Below are 15,240 nucleotides of genomic sequence, written 5' to 3'. Positions count from 1 at the left end.
TTTGAGGGGCTGTCTCCCATTCTCTTCATGAACAGGAGGGCTTTGCTCACCTCCCTCTGATGCTTGGAGAAGCTGTTTTCTTGAGCACATGGGATCACAAGGCAGCAGCGGGCATTTCCTGCTGTTCAGAGAGAAATAGCCTACAAATAACTTTGAAGTGTGTCCATATTCAGAATTTGGAAGACACCAACACTTACCCCAAATCAGCTGATATTTAAGAACAAGAAGGAAAGGGCTTGTGCCTCCCTCCATTTGCTCCATATAAAAACTTTGGAAGAAATTCTTCTCTGAGATAGCTTAGGGCAAAGCTTTGCAGGTTAAATTAGGTAACACATATGCATTGAGACCCATTAGTTTATTTGTGGTGGCTTTTTGTCCAAGTGATATTAATTTATTTTGTTTCTTTAAGAATGTAAATAGGCATGTATGCTTTGATGTTTTGAAGAACATGTGAGTACTTATGGAAATTAACATTGTCAATTTTCTTCTTGCTTTGGAATCAAAATATGGATTTTATATTAAGGAAATGAAAACTATGCTCTTAATTCATTCCTTCTCCTCCCCCTGTACCCTACCGCTCCCCATTACTCCCTCACCAGGGCAAAGGGGTGCCAGTGTGCATACATGTGCTTGTTTAGTTTGGGCTGTGGGCCATCTCATTTGGAAAATTTATTTATAAAAGTATAAGCAAGAGGCAGAGGCAGAGGCCTGTGGGCTGCAGTGGTTAGGCTCAGCTCTGCCATCTCTGTGGACCTCACTAGCTGAAGCTCACTGCTCAGTGTCTCCAGAGCTCAGATACTGTGTTTGCTTTTTAATTTTTTCACTTATTTCTCCTTTTCTTTAGTTAGAATTAAGTCTGTCTTCTTCATTCTGATATTTGTCTAAGAGCCAGCCAGCCTGTCTGTCTGCCTGCCAGCCTTTTCCCTCCTTCCCTCCCTCCTTCCCTCCATCTCTCGCTCTCTTCCTTTCTCCTTCCCTCCCTCCTCTTTCTTTCATGCTAGAAATGGACCCCAGGACCTTTCACATGCTAGGCACATGCTGTACCACTGAAGTGCATATTAACTCCTCCGTGACCTTTTGAGATGAAAATTTATTTTCCGAATGACAAAGTGTCTCCAGTGCCACAGGAAAGTAGATAAGTGACGCATTCGATGCTGGCTTCCAGAGGCAGATCCTGTCCTTGTGCAGCCTGAAGTCTGCAGTTTCTCAAATTAGAAGTCCTCCACATGTCTTCTTGCCCCGTTTCTGGTGAGGTGTGTTTTTATAAGTGATTTTTTTAAAAATGTGGATAGTCTCTCTTTCCATGAAGACATAGAAAGCAATGTGACTACCCATTCAAAACAACAGCAGACACCTAACCCTGAGTGGAGAAGCTGGACATGTGTGCATGTGGCTGTCACCCTCGCTGACAAAGTCTGTGTGTCCTGAAGAGGTTCATTCATGTAGATCAGAACTGAAGTGGATGGTGTGGTAACTTCATATGTCACGTATATTTTTTTTACTTCTAAATGTAGTAGGAACATTTGGCTGTATTTCTTTGCCTTATGAAGGTGTACTGTAAGTCATATATATGTATCATATTAAAGAACAAAATGGATCTTATTTATCTTTGTTAATGATCTAAATTATTCAATAAAGAAGCCTTGGCAAATGCAACACAAATCCTGTCCTTTTTGATGGTCGGGTAATACATAGCATTAAGATCTCTAAGGTACCCTAAAGGAGCTTCATATTTATTGGGGTCCATCTATGTGACTAGCAGACAAACCCACGGGAGAAAAGTAACTTGAAGTCATGATTGTTCCAATGTTCAGCTCTTTTTCCTATTGTTCCAAAAATATTAAACAACATTATATATTATGTGTATGTGTGTGTGTGTGTGTGTGTGTGTGTGTGTGTGTGTGTGTGTGGTCTAGAGCCAGAAAGAGTAGAGTAGAGCAGTCCAATCTCTTTAACACAGCTCCATGACCCCTCATCATCTGCTAGTGAGAACCCCACACCATGGGACCTCAGTGCCAAGTGGCTGCCCTGCCATAGGCTACAATACTGTCTTTTGGGGTTGAGTGTCCACTCTGGAGATATGACTGTTCAGCTCCCAAATCCATGTGCACAGCTGGAGCAAAACCAGAACAATACCTGCAGTGATTTGCTCTTGGGCTGTGGCGTTCCTACCCAGGCTGACATGCATTTTCTAGTTCCTCTGTTGGAGGGGGGAAGAGGTAGCTTGCTTTTCACCACAGTCAATGAATTCCCTTCATGAATCCAGTCTCTGACCTGAACTTTTAGGTGAGGCACTTGACTCGTTCCCCACAGGAAGGAAGCCACATTCATTCACCACATCAGTGTTTATGGACCTACTCTTCCTCAGAATTAATTTTCCAGTGTGCAGTCTCAAGGACCTGCCACTTGGGGCTGAGGGCCAGTCAACCCCTGCTCTCTTTTGCCCCTCTCCCAGGATGAACTGGAGTGGACAGGTTTGTCTCTCTCAACATGCTACAGAAGGAGACCATGCTACCAGGAAAGCAGGACACCATTCTGCCCTTGTGACCCTCGTTCTGAGAAGATGATTCTTTGGTGTCCTCCTGCCACTGACATCTTGCCACACCTTCTAATGTAGGTGTCCTCCAATTTTCTGTGAACATCACTCAGTATAAACACAGTCTCCTACAAGAATTTCCTTTGTATTTAGCTGGCTCTTGGGTCCCTCATTGATCACTGTTATTTCTGGAAACATCCAAAATATTCTTATGCTGGTTTAGGTACCAACACATCAGGAAGATTGGCCTCCTGTGGCAGAACAGCACTGTAAATCACCTCCCTACAGCTGTGCTGGTCCTTCTTAACACGCAGCTGCTTAGCCAGTGGTGCTGCCACTAAGCATCTCTCCAGCAGAGACAAGCTGTCAAGAACACAGTTCTGAAATCTTTCCTGGAGTCTCCATCTCACTAATGCAATGGGCACAGTCAGGCAGAAGAGCTGAGAAGAGTCACCACATGGTGCTGGCCTCCTTTCCTGTGCTCAGATCAAACTAAACAAAATGGGGACATTACAATCATTGCAAATTTCTCTGGTGCAACTAAAAGCTTCCAGCAGTCAGAAGGTGATAAACAGATCCTCCCCGTCATCCCCACAACCTGTCTTCTAGGTAGAATTTGATACAAGGTTTGCGCTGATTGAGGAGACACATGCGCATGGTGACTAGCAAGTACACTTATGGACATACAAACTGATACGTTAGTCTGGAAAGGCCCTCACTTTTTAGCCTCTTAGGGCCTTTGGCGGTGCCCTGTATGGAGGATTCTGCCCTGGCAAGCGGGGTTTCAATGGGGGCGACCCACCTGTGGGAGTGAAGGAGAGACAGGGGACACGAGAGACTGACAGCAAGACAAGATTCTGATCAAGCTGCAATTTTTATTTCTCTCCGCATGGCTTATATAGCATAGGAGGGGAGGGGGAAGGAGGGAGGGAAGGGGAAAAGATGTGGAAGGCGTGCAGAATGTGGGAGACATGCAGGTCGTGCAACTGCAAGATGTTGGCTAAGGTCACTGGTCAGGGGCCATTTGTTCTGTTGCTAGGCTACCTGACCATGGAATGCTCTTTACATTCAGTTGCCATGGCACCTGACTTTGGAATGTTCTTATCTTTGGGAGCCTCCAGTTAGTAAACAGGTGTTACTGCTCTGGGGAAGGGCGGTGGGCTTATGACTTGTTCTCTGGCTTAGCTAGTACTTTCCATGGTTCATGTTTGGTTCCTGAAATCTTGGTCCCTAACAGGGATCAGCCAACACCAATATGACATTATCTGCCTCTGGTGAAGTTACAGCCATGATTGAAGCTTGGTAGATTCAACTGTCTAGCTAGATCAGGTAACAGCATCTTCAATGAATGGGCAAAGAAAGGGGCAAAGGAATTAGAAAGTCTGAGAGGCACCCTTAAGAGCATAGGCTTCTGGGCTTTCGAATTCTTTGTTACTTAGCATTAGATTGCCCAGGAGCAGCATGGTGCATGCCTGTGGTCCCAGCTACTTAAGAGGCTGAGGCTAGATGATCAATCATATGAACCTAGGAGTTTACAAGTAAGATTATGAATTATATCCCTACTATATTATAGTCTCATTCCTCATGTAAAGGTGGAAATATATGTGCTGCATTTCTGGCCAGTCCACATATTAGATGCTACTCATTTCACCAATTAAAAATAATTGCAATATCCATTATGCTAATTAAAAAGCTTCTGTTATTGAACAAATAAATATAGGGAAAGAAGATAGGAATTCTAATTTTAAACTCTTCCTCCTAGCTTCTGGGGTACAGTCTTGATTAAGTCAATATTTTCTGGATCTTACCTCACTTCTGTATGAGCATTTTGTAAGACATCACAGAAAAATTCACTCTGCTTGGCTACAAAATCTCACATAATCCTTCCTGGAAAAAAAAAATCCTGTTTTAGCTTCTTCCCTTAGTTTCCTATTGAGCAAGGTGACAGACACACAAGTCTTTAGGAGCGGACTCCTCCTTCTTGTGTTCCCCTGAAGGAATTCTCTGCTCCCAAATGCCGGTGTTGTGGAGCACCCTACCCCTACCCCCAGCACAGCACATTATCCCAGAACCCTTGCTGGGGACTGGATTGTTGAACAAGAGCATTTGTCCACTTAAGTCCAATGAGGAATGCTCCAGAGCAGACATTAAGCAGCAAAGAAGACTTCTCCCAAGGACACTGGGGCTAGTCCACATTCCCAGCAGAACAACCTTGCTGTACCTCACTCCCTTTTAAAGGAAATCCCACAATGTCTGCAGCAAGTTGAAATAGCAATGGTGAAGTTCTCTCTGAAAGTCACCATCTGCCTTCCTCTGCCGCATGCACACTTCTCACCTGTCCACCCCAACTTTATCATTGGGGAGCACTAGCTGTTACACCCTGGAGAGATTCAGGTTTCATTCCCTGTCTCCTGGGCTTCTCTCTTTTTCTCCTTGAGTTCTCCCCTTTGAGGACTGTTTTATTTTACTTTTATGTAGTATTGGGGATCTGGTTCAATGTCTTGTATGTACAAGCCCTGATTTATTTATATATTTATTTATTTATTAAGTCTAATCAGGTCATATTAAAGATTAGAAATTATACATGTATTAGTGTCATTTTAAGATCTTCGTGTGTCCATGTGATAGCTTTCCCACATCATCTGTGGCATTTCCCTCACTCCTTCAACCTAAAGCTATATTAAGCCACAGCTTTCTAGGCCTCTGATGGGCCATGCTATGGCAACCTTTTCATGGTTGGCCTTCATGGGTGGAATGTTTTAGACATTATAATGCAGATTCTTCTGCTTTTAGAACACATAAGCACTGAAGGATTAGGTCATGGTGGTGGGTTATTTATTACAGCCAGGGGTAGAAAAGCCATGATTGGGGCTGGAGGATTTATTTCTCAATGTTTCAGTAAAGAGCTGACAACTTGATACCAACCATGGCAGAAGCCTCAGTTCCCTGCCATGTAAACTTTCCCACAGGGCTGATCTTGTGACAGCAGGCCTCTTAGAGTGATAATCAGAATTCCCACAATGCCCTTTAGTGTGGAAGGAAAGAGAATAGGAAATGAAAACCATGGGGAGCATTTTGAAGGTGGTCATCACTGTCCACCCTCCAGATCCCCAATGAGACATAATCCTACCACTCAAAACATTCTCCCACTTCAGTGCCTCTCAAAGTCAAGTTCCTCAAGGTATCAGCTCAAAGTCAAGAATATCGTCTTCCAAGTCTAGTCTCACTGATGATGCATTTTCTCAAGGAAAGTTCTTTAGAGTACAGTCTCTCCAAGTTCCAACCAGAGAGCTAAATAGGAGAGTTATTCTTCCCCTCCACAGATACCTGATAGACAGTGATGGACAGGTTAAGACAGAGAGAGGAGGAAAGGAATCATCTCAGTCACTGGTCCAGAGCAGCTGTGTAGTTGAGCATATATAATGGGAAGCTCTTGTTTTGTACTCAAGTTTACTCAGTCCTGGGCTTGAGTTCCAGAGATCTTGGCTCCACCTTCCAGGCTTTGGTTCCATTCTCCAAGTTATTCTCATCCATTCCCAGGAAGGTTGTTAGGGACCAAGATATCAGGAACCAAACATGAACCATGGAAAGTACTAGCTAGACCAGAGAACAAGTCATAAGCCCCTTCCCAGAGCAGTAACCAGAGGCCCCCAAAGATAAGAGAACATCCCACAGTCAGGTGCCATGACAACCGAACATAAAGAGCATTCCATGGTCAGGTAGCCTAGCAACAGAATAAACTGCCCCTGACCAGTAACCTTAGCCGACATCTCGCAGTTGCACGATCTGCCTCACACATCTTGCACCCCTTCCATGTTCTACATGCCCCTTTTCCCTTTTCCCTCCTTCCCTTCCCCTCTTATGCTATATAAGCTTTGTGGATTAAAATAAAGATTGGCAGCTTGATCAGAATCCTGTCTTGCTGTCCTCCTTTGTGTCGCCCTCCCATTTCATTCACTCCCACAGGTTAAAACCCCGCTGGCCAGGGCAGAAGGTGAGTGTGTGTGTGTGTGTGTGTGTGTGTGTGTGTGTGTGTGTGTGTGCAATCATGCATGTCTCTCAGCCTAACTCTGTTCTGCACAAGTTTGAGAGTGCAGAGGCCATGTTGCTCTTGCATTCCACCTGCTACTTCAGTCTAAGCAGATGATGCTTTTGATGATATATTATGCTGAAAAGCCCTTTCTTTGTATTTCTTCTTTCCCTTACTTCCTCCCTCCCTCTTCCCTCTCTCCCTCCTTCCTTCCTTCCTCCCTCCCTCCTTTTCTTCCCTTCCTTTCTTCCTCCCTCCTTCCCTTCCCTTCCCTCCTCCCTCTCTCCATCCCTCCCTTCCTTTCTTCCTTTTTAAGGAAGAAAAAGTTTGTATCAGCTCACAGTTCAAGGGTACATCCATCATGGTAGGGTTTGGTACTATAGCATGCAGTTTTCACTGCTGGGTGATACCACTGATGGCTTTTCTACTCAGTGGCCTGCCTGCAGAGCACCTCTGGCACTATGAAATATAACCAGCCTGAAGAAAATTCTCAGGTCAGTTCCAGCTAGATTTTTCTATGTTCTGCTACCAAAGTGTGTTGTGTTGTATTGATATATTGTGTACCCTATAAAATTTGCCTGAAGATCAGAGAACAGAACAAGCCACTAGATTAAATATAGAGGTCAGGCAGTGGTGGCACACACCTTTAATCCTAGCACTTGGAAGGCAGAGATCTGTCTGGATCTCTATGAGTTCAAGGCCACACCGGGCTACATGAGATTGATCCAGTCTAGGAGAGAAACAGAGCCAGGCAGTGGTGGCACCCACCTTTAATCACAGTACTTGGGAAGCACACACCTTTAATGGTTGGACAGAGAAAGGTATATAAGATGTGAGAAGACATGAACTAAGGCCTTTTCAGGCTGAAGAGTCCTAGGTAAGACATGGAAGTGTCTTGTTCCTTTGTCTCTCTGATCTTTAGGCAAATTTTATTAGGGTATACAATATATCACCACATTATGTCTTCAGCAATGTGGTCTTACTGTCTAGCTCTTGTGGGCAGCAACAATAACTTTTGTTTTGGGGGGGCCTCTGAGACGTTTCTGATGAATGTGGAAGGCACTCCACACCTGGCAGTGAGATTTTCATTTAATAACCCATGTTTTCCAGGGGAAGAACCATTTATCCATTCAAGACAACTGTTCAATCTCCTATTTAGAAAAATTATATTTTAAAGTCAGCTTAAAGTAGTAGGTTTTCACACATCTTAGGTTCAGTTGACCTGTTTCTAATCCCTTCTTTCCCTTGTCCCCCGCTCCCCCAGCTTAAACCCCTAGCTGTGTCCCGAGGTCTGCCCCCCTCCTTTCACGGGATGTGTGTTCTGCTATTCTCTCGTCTCTTCAAACACCTTCCCTTCCCTTCTCATGGGCTGTTTCTAACTTCCTGAGCTGTACCTACACAACAAACTAAACACACATTTTTTTTTTTTTTTTTTTGAGACAAGTTTTCTCTGTGTAACCCTAGCTGCCCTGGAACTCACTCTGTAGACCAGGCTGGCCTTGAACTCACCACGATCTGCCTACCTCTGTCTCCTGAGTGCTGAGATTAAAGGCATGCACCACAATTCTAAAACTCAAAACTAGGATCCACACATGAGAGAACATGGGGTATTTGTTTTCCTGGATCTAGATTACCTCAGCATAACATTTTCTAATTCCATCCATTTCCCCACAAATTTCACTTCATACCTGCTTTTTTTCCAAGGTCCATTTGTTTGGAATACCCTTTTCCAACCTTTCATCTGACAGTATCTGTCTTCTGTGATATGATGTATTTCTTGAAGGCAACAAATCAGTGGTTCATTCTTTTGATCCAGTCTTCTCATCTGCATCTTTTGGTTGGCTAATTAAGCCATTACTACTCAGGGTTATTTTTGAAATTTTTGTATTGATTTCTGCTGTTTTATCAATTTTTGTAGTCTTTGGGTTTTTTTCTCTTCTTCTCTTGATTAGCATTATTCTAGAATGTTTTATTCTTTTCTGTGGCCTTATGGTTGGATTTAGTTTTCTCTTTAGTCAGAAAAGCGCCTACAAGTATCTTCTGCAGAGATGGCTTACTGCTCATAAATTCTTTTAGTCTAGTTTTGTCATTGAAAACTTTTCTTTTTTTAATGTTTCCTTCTATTATGACAGATAGCTTTGCTGGGTATAATATTCTGGGCTGACAGCTGTTATCTGAACTTGATATATGCCATTCCAGGCTTTTAATGTCTCAGTTGAATAATTTAATTGTGATGGCCATTTCTTTATTACAGCATGCTGCTTCTCTCTTGCTGCTTTCAATGGACTACCTCTGTTTTGTATATTTACTGTTTTAATTATAACATGACAAGGAGCAAGAGTTTTTGTTTGTTTGTTTGTTTGTTTGTTTTGTGTGTGTGTGTGTGTGTGCGTGCGCGTGCTGTGTTTTGTTTTGCTTTTCTTGTTTTGACTATTTGGTGTCCTAAATGCCTCCTCTGGGATTGGCATCTTGTTTCCTAACTCTGGGAATTTTTCAGTCATCATTCTTTTGAAAATGTTTCCTTTGCCTTTAGAATAAGATTCTTCTCCTGGCTACATAAGGAGTAAAACTAGTCTTGTCAGAGTGTTGTGTGTGGAATTCCCACTGCGCCTTCTTGTTAGTTTATCTTTGTCCTATTTGGATTTTCCCAGTTCTTCCACCTTGTCCCCAAGCTCATATGCATTATCCTCTTCTTGAATGTCTTTTGCTTAGATGTTCTACAGAGTCTATTTAATTTACTGGGTTTATTTTCCACATTTCAAATGGGCTTGTCTTTAATATTTCCATCTCTTTGTTGAATGCCTATTTCATATTATTCATCATCTTATTTCATTCAGCTGTTTGTGTCCTTGAACATATCTATAATTAGTATTTTGGATTAACTTGGATGTCATCTAATTCACTCTTAGTGGATATCATTGACATAGGATTAATAGTTTTTGGAGGAGGTGTGTGTGTGTGTGTGTGTGTGTGTGTGTGTGTGTGTGTGTGTTTTCCTTGTACATATTTCTTATGTTACTGCTACTTCATTGGAATTTACACATCTGGTAGTACCTCTTTGCTTCATTCATTTTTAAATTCATCTATTTTCAATCAGTTGAAGTATTTGCAATGTTCAAGTGGGACTTGGATGTGGTAGCATTGATTGCAGTTTAGAGAATAGTTGCCCAAATTAGGAGGCTTGGGTGCCTGGTGTTACCTGTATGTTATTCCCTGAGTAAGATATTAATTGGGATTCAACTACAGCTGCTTGATGTTACTACCATGCAACTTTCGCACTAGCCAATTGACAACAATGACCCTCTGACTTCAGTAACCATTGCGGGGTAAGCAACCAAGGGGTGTTTGGGGTATATCTTGGTTTTAGTTAATAAAATTAGGACTGACAAGGATTAGTTATTAGATTGGCTTTAGGGGAAAAAAAAAGACCTCAGGTTTGCTAAAGTAGCTAGGATGGGAAAGGTGACATACTATCAGGGTCCACGGATTTTAGAAACTGTTGAAGCTATGGAAGGTCGTAATTAAGATGTAAAAGGAGAGGGCAGGGAAAGATGAGGGAAAGAAGAGAATAAATAGGATCGAAGCGGGAGAAGATGAGGCGTGGCTGAAGTATAGTGAAGAACACCTTATAGTAGAGCAGGCAGAGATACAAACAACAGTCCTAGAACCTAAATGAACAATGTTCAAAAAGGAGCAAAACCATGAGACATATTTGCAATAGTAGAAATCAAATAGTGGAAGAGATGAGAAATAAAGAACACTATGGAAGGAATTGCTGGCACAGCTGTGCTGAATCAGAAGGTGACGTCCTTCAATTCCTCTGCTTCTAGTAGGTTCCTTATGGTGCTGGGAACCATGTTCTCTGTGACCCTGGTGTTCTCGGGGTTCTGGCCTGTTGGGGGAGGGAGGTTACATCTTTCCTGACAGTTGGCTGGGCTTCTACTCGCCGGTGTTCCTGGTCCTGCGGATCTGGTGTCCGTGAAAATCCACACTCCTCTTGTGGTTTCTACCGCTGTTTCCTGCAAGCTAGTGGGCAGGCAGGCGTGGAGAGGGTGCCCGCCTGGGCTGCAGTGTCAGCGTTACCACTCGCTTCCCTTTAGTAATTGGTTCACAGACCGTGTCTCTTGCATAAAGCCGTTAAGATCGATCATACCATGTACTATCTTTGATGTTCTCCTTCTCTGAGTTTCAGTGGTGAGGCTCCTGGTCCGCCATCTTACCCAGAAGTCCTCTGTGTCAGTATCTTAAATATTAAGGAGGTCCCTTTTCCTAGGTGTTAACATCGTTTGACACTTACAGTTAGAATTTCTGAAAATGTTCTCTTTTTTTGTTGTTTATTGTAAGAGGCAAGAAGAAATCAGGAGTGTTGTCTGTTTTCCGGGAACCTCAGCTAGATCACGCAGTCCAGGAGTCCCCCATTCTTACAGAGACAGCCTGTTCCTGATGAACTTTCCAGGAGCGCACAACAGATCTCCTGTCTCCAAGTTCAAAGGGAATTTTCTCCACTGTCCTTAACATCCTCACAGCCTTCTCAAACATTGTTAGGATTTCATGAAACACTCTTTTAGGTTCTTCCAGCTCTAAATACTCTCCTCAGAATCTTTACAGCTTCTTCACATGACTCTTAGTACCAAGGACTCTTTGGGGTTTAACACGAAGTACTAAACTTGCACAGTACTTGACTGAGCATAGTACTCAGCCTACCTAGCACAGTGTTCTACTGGCATAATACCTCACACTGTCAACACCAGTGCAGTAGGGTTCTTTGTAATTCTAAAGTTGTATGCATCTTCTCTTTCTTCAAATAATTTTTTTTTAATGAACTTTAAAAAGGAAAACAAAGCTAGTCTTGTCTACCTGATGAACACTGAAGGCCACCATTTCCCATTCCTGCACAGTCCTGGTGTTACCATGACACGCTCGCTCTCCGTGTAGGGTTCTCATTTGCTTTCTAACTGTATTGATTTGTTCCCTTCTACCTACCCTCAGTACTTATAACATTTGCATTCACGAGTTGAGGTCTTACTTTTGGCATATTGATTCTTTTCTCCAGTTCCAAGCAGAGATAATCCCTGAGCACGTTTGTCCTTATTTGGCTGGATTTTGGAGAAGCACAGTTTAACACTACTGTAAGCCTTAGCAGATAAAGTTCCAGGATTATTTGAAGTCACATTTTCTTTTGCTTTAGACCCTAGCTTTGTTTCCTTTCTATCTTTCATCCGGAGGCTGACGGCAAGGGGATAAACTATTATAAAGTTAACTTTCCTTAAGTAAGAATTAGGCTCCATGCTCATAATTTTAAATATTTTCTTTATACGTATGCTTAAATATGTCAATTTGAGAGAAAATAACCCAACAAAGATATTCATAATTCTTGCTAATTAATGTCTGAACTTTTCCCCTTCAATTATTTCACACACCTGTTCACTGTAAATTTCTTCATCCATTTTTATATCATATTGGAGTTGCTCAGAACTTGGATACACACCTGAAGTTTTTCTGAATTTTAATTATTTTCAAATTAATTTTACTATTCTGGATAATTTTTAAATTACCCATATGTTTAATAAAATTGTACCTTATATTTCAAAATTAATATTTTCTAAGTTTTCAAAAGATAGCATATGGTCTGCTTTTATGAATGTGTTTCAAAAACTTGTTTAAAATTCCTTTCCCCTGAGCCTTCTGATTTGTCCCAAATCTTATCATCCAATGAATAACTCAGCAGCCAGTTTCTCGGGCAATAGCTCACAGATTTCCATAGTGAAATACATGTTCATGCCAAGCCCACCTCTGCCAAGTTTACATCAGTCGGGTTCCTGCTGGGTCACTGTTTTTGTGTGGCGGTTTTCAGTTTCCTTCTGCGGTACTCAGTGGTCTGCAGAGAGTGCTGTTTTGCAAACTTGACTAACATCCACGTGGATCTCAGAGTATCACCTGCTGCTTGGCTGGAGCCCTTGACAACTCTGAGACCTTTGGTCATGCCACGAGGAGGAACAGATTCAATAATGGTCAGATTCCTCTCTGCTCAGGCTTTGCTCCTGCTGGACCAATCTTTGTGGACTTCTCAAAAGAGAGAAGAGGGCACCAGGTTCATGTCAGCAGACTGAGGATTCCACCTGCTCACAGTGAACAGTGTTTATCCTGTATGTAATAATTTGTAAAGCATAATAACCAGCTATTTTCATTTGTTACTGGTAGTTACTCAGTATGATATCACAGAGCCAACTAGGAGGATAAAAGTTAAACAGATGTATATGGCATATGAACTTCTGCACTTTAAAAATAATCACTTCATTTCACATATTCACCTGCACACAAGTACACACATTTGAAGAATTGTAACAGATCATGGTAGAAAAATAAAATGAGCACACAACGGAACTTCATTTAATCAATATAAACCTGACCTACAGAACCAACTCCTAAGCCAGTTCTCATCTCTCACCATTGTAACTCCCTTTTACCATGAAGCAGATAGAATAATGACCATTGGATACCATGGCCACATAAAGTAACCAGAGAGTTACTGAAGGCACACTCCTTTGATAAATGTCTAAAGCTCCCACATCTACGTGACTGTGTCCTCCGGCATCTTCCTCGGTATCCAGGGTACTTTCTCAACTGTTTCCTTTGCTTGCATTGTGTTTGAAATGACTCCAGGAATTTCCCTCCATCTCATAAGGTCAAGGCGACATGAAATCAGCTAAGCTTTGCATGTGTTAAGGTCAGTGTGGGCCTTGTTCTGCTTGGAGTCTTTCGAGCATCTTGATGCTTTTCATCAAAGTTGAAAGCTTTCAGCCACTCCTTAGATAATAGTTTTGCTCCTCTCTCTCATCCATCTAAAGATCCCCTTGGGCAGGTTGATGCCATCCCATAGATAGTCAAGGCTCTGCTCTTTCCTTATTCACTTTCATCTCCGTCTTGCAGACTGCACAGCCTCATTTGATTTATTTTATGGACCGTTGATACTTTATCCAGCTAATCCAAATCTATTTTGGGATCCCTTTGGTAAAATTTTCACTTCAGTTATTTTACTTGGTCAGGTATTGAGTCACTAATTAAAATTAAGTTCTGTTGATACTTTTATTTGTTGATATATCACTTTCGTACTTAATTTTGTTGGGCATTGTTTCTTTGAAAATATTTGAAGTAACTATTTAAAAGGCTTTTTATGCCTGGCATGGTGGTGCAGGGCCATAATGGCAGCACTTGGAAGGCCGAGGCAGGTGGATTGCTGCAGGTTTAATACTGACTACACAGTGACTTTTAGGTAAGCGAGGCTACATGGCAAGATCCTGTTTCCAATAAAAGGTCCTTGTGGTAAGTCTCAAAATCAGACTCATTGGACAGTGTTGGACAGTATCAATTGACCATGTTTCTATTGGACAGTGTCTGTCCTTCATGTGAGGCATACTTGCTGTTTTCAGACAGTGTCTCATAGATTTTGCTTTCATGAAAATCAGACATTTAAAGGTAATAAAATGTGGATACTCTAGAAATCAGACTCCTCCCTCCCCAGACTCTGTTGTGTCTTCTGTTGAAGATAATGTCTGTCTGATCATTATTTTGTACAAATTCTGTAAAATTTGTATTCCCTATCACTTGTGACCTCTGAAGTCTCTGCTCAGACACTTTAATCTAATTGGTGGTCAAATTAAAGATTTGAGGAAGCTATTTTCAAAGAATAATTGGAGATACATTTTAAAGATATCGATCAGATAGAGAATTAATTAATTTTTTAGGAAGTCTACTTTTTGCTAAAGAGCTTCCTCTGGATTGGGCCACATCTTAAATGCAACAGTGATTTAGAACTCTGCCTTGATCTTCATTTCCTGTTTTCACAAAGCTCAAAGCCAGAGATGAGCGGTTGTCTTTCTTGGCCATTTCCTAAAGGTGGAGACAGCCTGCACAGTATATGACAATACTTTCCAAAATCTCATTTAAACATCTAGTCTTCCAGATTTTTCTTTACGGTGTTTGGACAGTCTCTCATTTTGCTCTAGCTGTCAACACCACCTCAGGCAAACAATAGCCACTGACTGTTGTCAGCAGACAGGAATTTCCCCATATTGCCATTTAGGTGTGATTGTGACGGTGCCCTCAGGATAGAAGTCTGCAGGACTGTCACATCCATTGCACCCTGTCTGGAGCCCGCTCTGCTGCTGGATTTCAAAACCACTATATGAGTTTCTTCTCTCGTTGCTGTTATGGGCTCCTGACAAGAAGAAAACTTCAACAGGGAGGTGGTATTTTCAGCTCATGGTCGAGGGGCAGTCTACCACCGCAGGAAAGTCATAGCAGCAGGAGCTTGAGGCAGCTGGTCACACTGTGTTTGCAGTCAGGAAACAGAGTGATGAAGGCCCACAGTCTTCTCACAGCAGCGCACAGACGACCATCCCCATGCAGCATCTTTGCAGATAAAACCATTGCTGTGTCGACTCCTTCATGTCTATGACCCTTTGGTAGCAGACTGGTGTCACTGAGATTTGTAATCTGCTATCCCAAGTTAAAGTGAAGTCTCAATGTACCCACTCAGAGAAGCAGGTGGGCCCAATGAGAAACAAGTCAAGGAGCACTGGAGCATGTTTACTTGAGTGAAATGTCTTCTGGTATCCAACGTTCATAGTTATCACAACTAACTGAGCTTATACTCTGTGTCTGGCACTGTGCT

This window comes from Onychomys torridus, chromosome 5, assembly GCF_903995425.1.
Source record: "Onychomys torridus chromosome 5, mOncTor1.1, whole genome shotgun sequence".
Lineage (NCBI taxonomy): Eukaryota > Metazoa > Chordata > Mammalia > Rodentia > Cricetidae > Onychomys > Onychomys torridus.
This window is presented reverse-complemented; position numbering follows the sequence as displayed.